The sequence below is a fragment of the Heteronotia binoei genome, chromosome 1 (genome assembly GCF_032191835.1).
Source record: "Heteronotia binoei isolate CCM8104 ecotype False Entrance Well chromosome 1, APGP_CSIRO_Hbin_v1, whole genome shotgun sequence".
Taxonomy (NCBI): domain Eukaryota; kingdom Metazoa; phylum Chordata; class Lepidosauria; order Squamata; family Gekkonidae; genus Heteronotia; species Heteronotia binoei.
In genome coordinates, this window is record NC_083223.1 from 86,202,308 (window position 1) to 86,210,139 (window position 7,832).

Below are 7,832 nucleotides of genomic sequence, written 5' to 3' on the forward strand. Positions count from 1 at the left end.
TCATACATGATCAAGATCATGGCATTGTCATAAATGACATCCGAAACTATAAAAATAATTGCTCGTTATTCTAAATGTCTTTATAATCCATAACATGATTGGTAGTTTCTTCTGGTGATGACAGCGTTCCTGTCATTTTACCCTCATCCAGTTTCCTCACTAATTAAGCCATGCTTCATCATCTTTTTAACTAACATTCTGTGATCACTGTTGATCTCTAATACTAGAACCATGAACTCCACAGTTCCAGTCTTGTTGCAACTATAAGAGAGTGCTGTTGCCATGGGCAAACTGCTAGATCTCACTCTCAGTGCACACCACATTGTGAAATGCAAAGGTAATTGATGCTCATGGAGCGCTTGCTACATTGTCATTGTACTGACAAGCTATTTGAACACTCCAAAGTGCTGTATAAAATCTGTGATTAGTGTGATTAATTTCCTCAAAACCATACAGTTTGAGTTCATTTTTACCATTCTGATCATCTACAATAGCATTCTTCAACCTTTATTGAATCAGAAGCCAACTTAACTTCAGCCTTGGACAGACAGATGCACAGATAAATAGATACATAATTGCGTTATACAGATTCAGGCCACTGAGGCCTCAATATCATATATTTTGATTGACAGTGCTTCTTTGGGCAAGCAAAGATCTCTAACCCTATATGAGATATAAGTGGATATGAGAGGAAATGAATCTAGCATCTGCTGCATCCAAAGCATATGTTCAACCAAAAACTTACACCTTCTCCCCAGCCTTTATTATTTTTTTTTAATCTTCTTCCATCCTGGACTTTCCCCCCCACTCTCCTTCCTTCTGTCTTTGTGTTTATTAAAAACAAAACCAACAAAGAAAAAAAATAATTGTGGTACTACTGATGCAACCCACCATAGGTCAGGCATGGTTTACTTGTGGGTCCTGACCCCACCTGTTGAAGACCAGTGGTCTATTGCATTTTTATCCAGGCTGTTTTGAACCACACTCTGAAATGCAACTCTCTTTTTATAGTGTCCATTGTAGATTTTCCTCTCCCAAACCAATTCCTTTCATAAAGTTGGAAAAATAAAATGAAGGCAGGAGGTTAATTTCTACTTCATGAGAAGCAGCATGACTTTTTTCACACCCCTGCCAGGAGTAATTATGAGTGTACTTAATTCTTAGATGTTCAGCCCTTTGAACTGTTATTGAGTCTTCAAGGTTTATGCTCAGAGGGGGGGAAAATCAATGAACAACATTTTACAGAGTACTTAAACTTGATATTTACTCCCCATTATTCTGCAATTGTCAGGAAGTTCCAACTGTAATACAGAAGGCCAAATCTTTTTTCAGTGGTCTCCTGCCAACAGCTCATTCTGCAGACAAAGGTGACTTTGTCCTCTTTTCCATTATGGTAAAAACTTGCAAAATTTAAGGCTATATTACAAAACGATCATCAAACTTTTCCTCCATCAGTGCACTCTGCCATATCTATTTAATTCTCATTTGTGAAGACTCTTGCATCTGTATTTAAAATAAAACCCATTTTCTATGTGACTGGTCCTTACACAGATGTAACAAGAAATAAGGCATTATAAAGGAAGTCAAAGCAATGTTGAATCTTCTGCCATGTTCTCACACTGTACAGCTGCAATCTGGTCTTCTGTACGAATATGCTACATTCTCTGCCTAAGTTAATTTTTTGGCTCATTTCACCACACTAATTGGGGTCCACTGGCACACTAACCACATAATCTTGTAATTCATGTCCCTTTGTGTCTATAAAATTGTAATTGGATATACTCTTTCCCACACTACAAATTCACACCTCCTTCATTAACATGCAGTAGTCAGGTCAGCTACTCTTAAAGGAGTTTTTCTGCCCATACTCACCTTCACACCAAGAACACACTGACCCTCTGACATTAAAAGCAAAACAAAGACTGTTTGAAGCATATGTTTAATAGGCAGTTGTTGGCATGAAGGGGAAAGTACCGATCCTGAAAACTAGGAAATAATTTACATATGATTAAGAATGGACCAATGCATGCTTCTCAGATTGTGGGCTTTAGCCACCTTGGGACCACAAGGAACCTGACAGGACAAGAAAAATCTCTAGCTGTGCATCAGTTGCTGATCAGCTGTTATTTTTCATAGCAACTATCTTATTGGGGATTAGAATTGCCAGTTCAAGCCTGGCAACTATCAAGAGGATTGGGGCAGGAACATGGGGGACACAACAGCAACTGTGTTGTTGCATCATTCCCAAGAAAAACCCAGACTTGATATACAGTAGTTCTAAGAATTGGCAGAAACTGTGGTAAAATCATAAAATTTCAGGTTATGCCTTGAGCCTGTCACATCTGCGTTTCCTCCTGAAGTGACAACAATGCAGCTGCCGACACCAGGTTTTTATTTGTTTGTTTCTTCTGCCACTGCTCTGAGTGGTAACAGGCAATTAGGGCTCCTGGAACCATGATGCCTGGCAACCCTATTAGGGCCATACCATGCTTTACAGATGTTGGCATTACAGAAAGGACTAGATACCCTGTTGATCAGAAGCTGCTGCCTTTGTGTGGTCACCTTTTCTCTAATCGCAGATGGCAGCACAAAATAATAATAAATAAATAGTAAATAAATAAATGGTGACAATATAGCAATAATATAATTACAATAACATAATAATAAATAGCAGTGGCCCATTCAGAAGCATGTTTCCAGTTCCCCCAGGATACCATTTTAATGGGAAGATACATCCTTGGAAGTGTCTGTGCACACATAGAGAGACCAGTGAAGAGCTCTGACTCTAATCCTATATTTAATGAACTAAAAAGTAGGAGAAAGTCAATCAGATTTGTGAAATCTTTTTCAGGCACATGTAACTTTACATCAGATTATGTCCACCCTCTTGACCCAAACCAGAGGTTCTGCTATATGGTCCATAAACCAGCTCCCTTCCTGCCTAATGAAAAACTATCAGTTGCTAGAAAATTCTACATCTTATTTATTTTAGTATATTTCTATTCTGCCCATTTCCCATAGGGCTCAGGGCGGAGCGCAACATATGATAAAACAATAAAATATAATAAAAACATTTTATAAACAGACAGCTCAACAGCACTTGAAATTCTTGGTAGCCAGGGCAATTTTGAAAGCAACATGCTAAGGTAATACTCTAGGATTGTTAAATTGTAGAACCACTACTGGATAAGCCAATAAGCAGTATTTTATAGCTCATTCACATATTATTACACTTCTAGACTTTTCAAACTGCAACATAATGAAGTGAACTCAGTATTACTTTCCATGAATAAGCATAGCTGTTGTCATTACTATGCTATACCCAACACGGGCTGGTATGGTGCTTAGAGAAATCTGGGAGTGTGACCCAGTTCACACTCCCATGCCATAGAGTTTCTGCCAATCAGGGCCAGCACATGGGAGTAGGCCAAGTAGGCGGATGCCTAGGGTGCCTCTTGGCCTAGGGGCGCCATGAGGTGCCCCCTCCCCGTGCCTGCCGTTGTCCCCTGCCTGCTGCCATGCCATGCTGCCCGCCCACTGCCGTGACATGCCATGCTACCCACAGCCGTCCCCTCCCTGCTGCCCTCCCACTACTGTTTGCCTTCCCACTGCCATCCCCTTCCAGTCCCCTCCTGCCACCCACTCGCCGCCATGCCATGCCATGCTGCCCGCCGCCGCTGTCTCCCTGCTGCCGCCCTCCTGCCAGCATTCACCTCCCTGCCGCCATCCCCTCTCAGTCCCCGCTGCTTGCCTTCCACCACTGCTTGCCTCCCCGCAGCCTCCCATCGCCACTTGCCTCCCCACAGCTGGCTAGCTGCCAGCCAGCCACTGTTTATTTCCCCATGTCTGCTGCCAGCCCCCCGCCAGCTGCTGGCTGGGCAAAGTCCGGCTGGGCACGCATGGCAGTGACATCATAATTACATCATTGGGGCGTGCACGCTATGCACGTGTGAAAATAACACTGGGGGGCGGAGGTGAGCTGTTCTGTCAAGAGGCCCAGGCACACCTAGCACCGGGCCTGCTGGCAATTCTTAGAGCTACTCTATGTCAAGTCTGGGTTTTCCCTGGAAGTGATGCAGCAACACAAATTTAAGACAATCTGTCAGCCTAACATACCTCACAGGGTTGTTGTTACAAAGATAAAAGGGAAAGGGAGATAACAAGGTAGATAAGCCCTGAGCTCCTTGGAGGACAAATGGGATAAAAGTGCATCAAAGAAATATTGAGATCTTGGTTTTCAGGCTGTTATGTACGTGCACCAAAGTGTAGACTATTATGAGTGTTGCTGCCAGGCTCATTGGAGCCAGGACTAAGCTTGGGGACTTGGGAACAATGGGCAGCAGGATCCAAATCCCCACCACCCTGCTCCAATCATGAACCCCCCTGCTGGTTTGGACGTGCTTGGGCGGAAACCCAGGGTTGTATATAGTTGGCCCCATTGGCCCAGTTCCTCAAACTTTCTTTAGTGCAGTCTTCTACCATCCTGTATCTAATAAAGAGCTGATTATCACTACCACTTCACTTCAGTGCATTGGACCCACTATATTATGCAGGCTATATAATCATCCACTTCTACCATTTTTTTCCATATTGGAAACTTGACTGAAATTCACTGAGCAAATGAAACCCGTTCCTTATGTTGCTAGGAAAGAAGTAGGGGATAAAAATAGCTCTTGTTGTTTATCACCCATCTAATAATTTGAACTTCTTTGCTACAATAGCTCACTGTCCACCTGCCTTCTCTTTTTTTTCCCACTGCAAGTACAGAACACAGAGCAGATCACCATGTTAAGCAACAGGCAAGCAATTACTCAAATCTCAGAGGATGGTTAACATGGTTCTTTTTCTTTCCTGGCACCTAGAGTACAATTATAGATCTTCGCTATCCTGTTATTTTTCTTTTGCCCTCCCAACTCACATGTTTCTAGGACGGAGACTATTGTCAGGAAGAGGCTGAAATAATGTGTCTGTCTTCTGACTCTTCGTTATTCATTTCCCTCCCCCCTCTCTGTGTTAGCTTCTCTCCTCTTCCTAGACACACACAAGCCACAAACCTTAAGTAAACAGCATTTGCAAGAATGAAAACAAGCCTGCTACAGATAAATTATAGTAGGAATGGGGCAGGTGGGAAATCTAGTTGGACAATGATTTGCCTTGGTAAAATCAGTTTCTATGTATTCAAATAGGCAGAGGTATTAGGACAGGACCTTCAAAATAAAGGTTTAATTCCCACTAAGTAGGCTTTTGTTTCGGAAAGTCTCAATATACTATTTAGCCTGTCAGATGTCACAGTCTTTTTCTCTTGCAAAATAACTATTTTGAATGGAACAGGCTCAGCAGGAAAATTACCGAAGACTTTCTTAATGCCACCACTTTATCATCACAGCCTCACATAGAAAAGAAAGCAGAAAATTGGAACATCGAGAAGAATGGCTGACACCCAACTGTTAAAAAAGTATCCCTTGTTGAGGGAGGAGGGAAAATATTAAAAGACAAGTGCCACTTTTTGTGAGCGAAAAAGCAGAACATGATTCAGCTGTGGCCAAGTGCAGCCAAAGAGAATGGAGAGATTTCTAAACAATCTTTTATGAGGAGTCTGTGCAGGACAAACATTGGTTTTAAGTTAATGGTGGGCAAGAGAACAGTGAAATGAAGGATGTTAGTCTCTGCTGTGCAAGCATTTTCTCACAAAATCTGTACCAAAATGGTCTGAAGTTTTAAAGTCAGATTCCATTGAAAAAACAGCCTAAACCTGAGTAGTCCATTAGAGTGAATTAAGGATGGGTCAATGTTCCCTGTTTACATTAATGTTTTTGTCAATGTCTTTTGTTCTCCACATGTTGTTGGTTTGGCAGAAACCTTTGCATTATCTTCACATGTTGTGCGCACAAACATACTATATACAGTACATAGATTGCACATCACTCTATATGAATGCAGCTGATGTACTGATATCCCAATCATGTTAAAATGCATATATTTTACAAAAAAGAATTTAGTGTGAGATAACAGAAAATGGCACAAAAATGAGAAAGTAGGGTACAAATTGTGCAAGACAGATGAAATAAATATGTTGTGGGTCAAAAGAGCAGGGATGTGAAAATAGATATTATCCTTAAAGTGGGATAGTTTTCATCTAAAATATATTTGGATGACTTTTTGATTGAAAATGTTTTTTTTAAAAAAAATAGACAATATATAACTATCATCACATTCCATAGGTTTGTCTGATTAACAATAGAATGGAGTTGAAACTATTGCTGGGATATCAAGAATACCTCTGTTCTTCCCTATGTCAGATAGACCACCATGCATTTTGACTCTTTTTTAATGAATGAATTTAAAAACTGAATAAGAACAATGAAAATTAAGAAGGATAAATAATGCTAAGAGCTTGCCATAACTTACATAAAACATTGCTCCTTGTAGGAGGGAGGCTTTGTTTGGTATGTTTTAATTTGATATGAGAAAAATATTTCATTTTTTAAAAACCCCACTGCCTTCTAACATTCTGAAATTCACAGTACATGTTTCATGTCTGAATTATCTTTTTTATTAAACAACAACAAAAACCCATCATATAAAAACTTAATATATGTTAGCATACTAGTTTTTCTAAGTGTAAAAATTCCATCATATGAACCCCCCTCAACTGTAGACTAAATGGTAAAGCCACAGAGCTCTGTAAAAATTCATCCATTTCCTCCAGTTGTTTTGAAATACCTAGACCTAGATGATTAGAGGGTTGAAACATCTTCCCCATGAGGAAAAGCTGAAGAGTCTGGAATTTTTCAGTTTAGAAAATAGATAAGGGGAGACAGATAGAGGTTTACAAAATTATGCAGGGTGTGGAGGCAGCTGACAAATAACTTTTTCTCTCTCTTCCAAAATACTAGAATTCAAGGGCATCCAGTGATGCTGATGGACAGTAGGTTCCGGATGGACAAAAGGAAATACTTTTTGTTTTACACAGGAAGTGATTAAAATGTGGAATCCACTGCTAGATGATGTAGTGATGGCCACAGGAATAAACAGCTTTAAAGAAGGGTTAGTTAAATTCATGGAGGATAAATCTATCAATGGCTACTAGCAGCACTGGTGCTAGGGTGCCCTACCATGCTTGCTGCCCCAGGCAAGGTGGCCCCCACCCCGTCCCCACTAGCAAAGCATGCCCCCCACCCTGGTCTTCCACACCAGGTGCCTGGCCAGCTTTGCCGCAGCAGCCTTACCAGCTGGAGCTCCAGTGGCACGGCACAACAGGATCGACTGCGGGTGTTGTGATCTGGATGCATGTCCAGATGCATACCCCTGCCTCTGCTGCTTCCACCCTCCTGCATGATTTAAAACATGTGGGAGGGCAACAGAAGGGCCCAAGATCAGCTGATTATGAGTGCCTTTATTTGCAAGTGGGAAGGGCAACAGTTCTCCCTTCCTCACTTGCTTGCTCATTCCTCCCACCCACCCCCGGAAGGGGGGTCTCAATTCAGCACACACACACCCGGGCTGTGCCTAATGGATGCACTGGCCCTGGCTACTAGCCATGGTGACTGAGGGCAAACCTCCACATCCAGACACACTAAGCCTCTGAATCCCAGAGCCAGGAGGCAACAGGGGAAGGCCTCAGCCCCTAAGCCCTGTTGTTGGCCATCCAGAGGAACTGGTTGGCCACCATGTGGAACAGGATGCTGGACTAAATGTACTATTGGTCTAATCCAGCAGGGTTCTTCTTAATGTGTTATTTCTGAAATTAACAATGCAGTCCTGTGCAGTTAACCCATTTCTAAACTCTAGAATGTGAACAAGGAACTGCATAGAACCTTGTTGTAAAAGAT

General features: G+C 41.7%; 1 long non-coding RNA gene across 1 annotated transcript in view; it reads left to right on the forward strand.

Annotated features, from left to right (window-relative positions):
* The window catches only part of LOC132586449 (uncharacterized), a 55,749-nt gene extending 49,157 nt beyond the window's left edge, over positions 1-6,592 (forward strand). Inside the window, exon 4 of the long non-coding RNA XR_009556361.1 lies at positions 5,332-6,592. This is a non-coding gene — a long non-coding RNA (uncharacterized LOC132586449). The remainder of the gene's footprint in view (positions 1-5,331) is intronic.
* Positions 6,593-7,832: the final 1,240 nt, after the last annotated feature.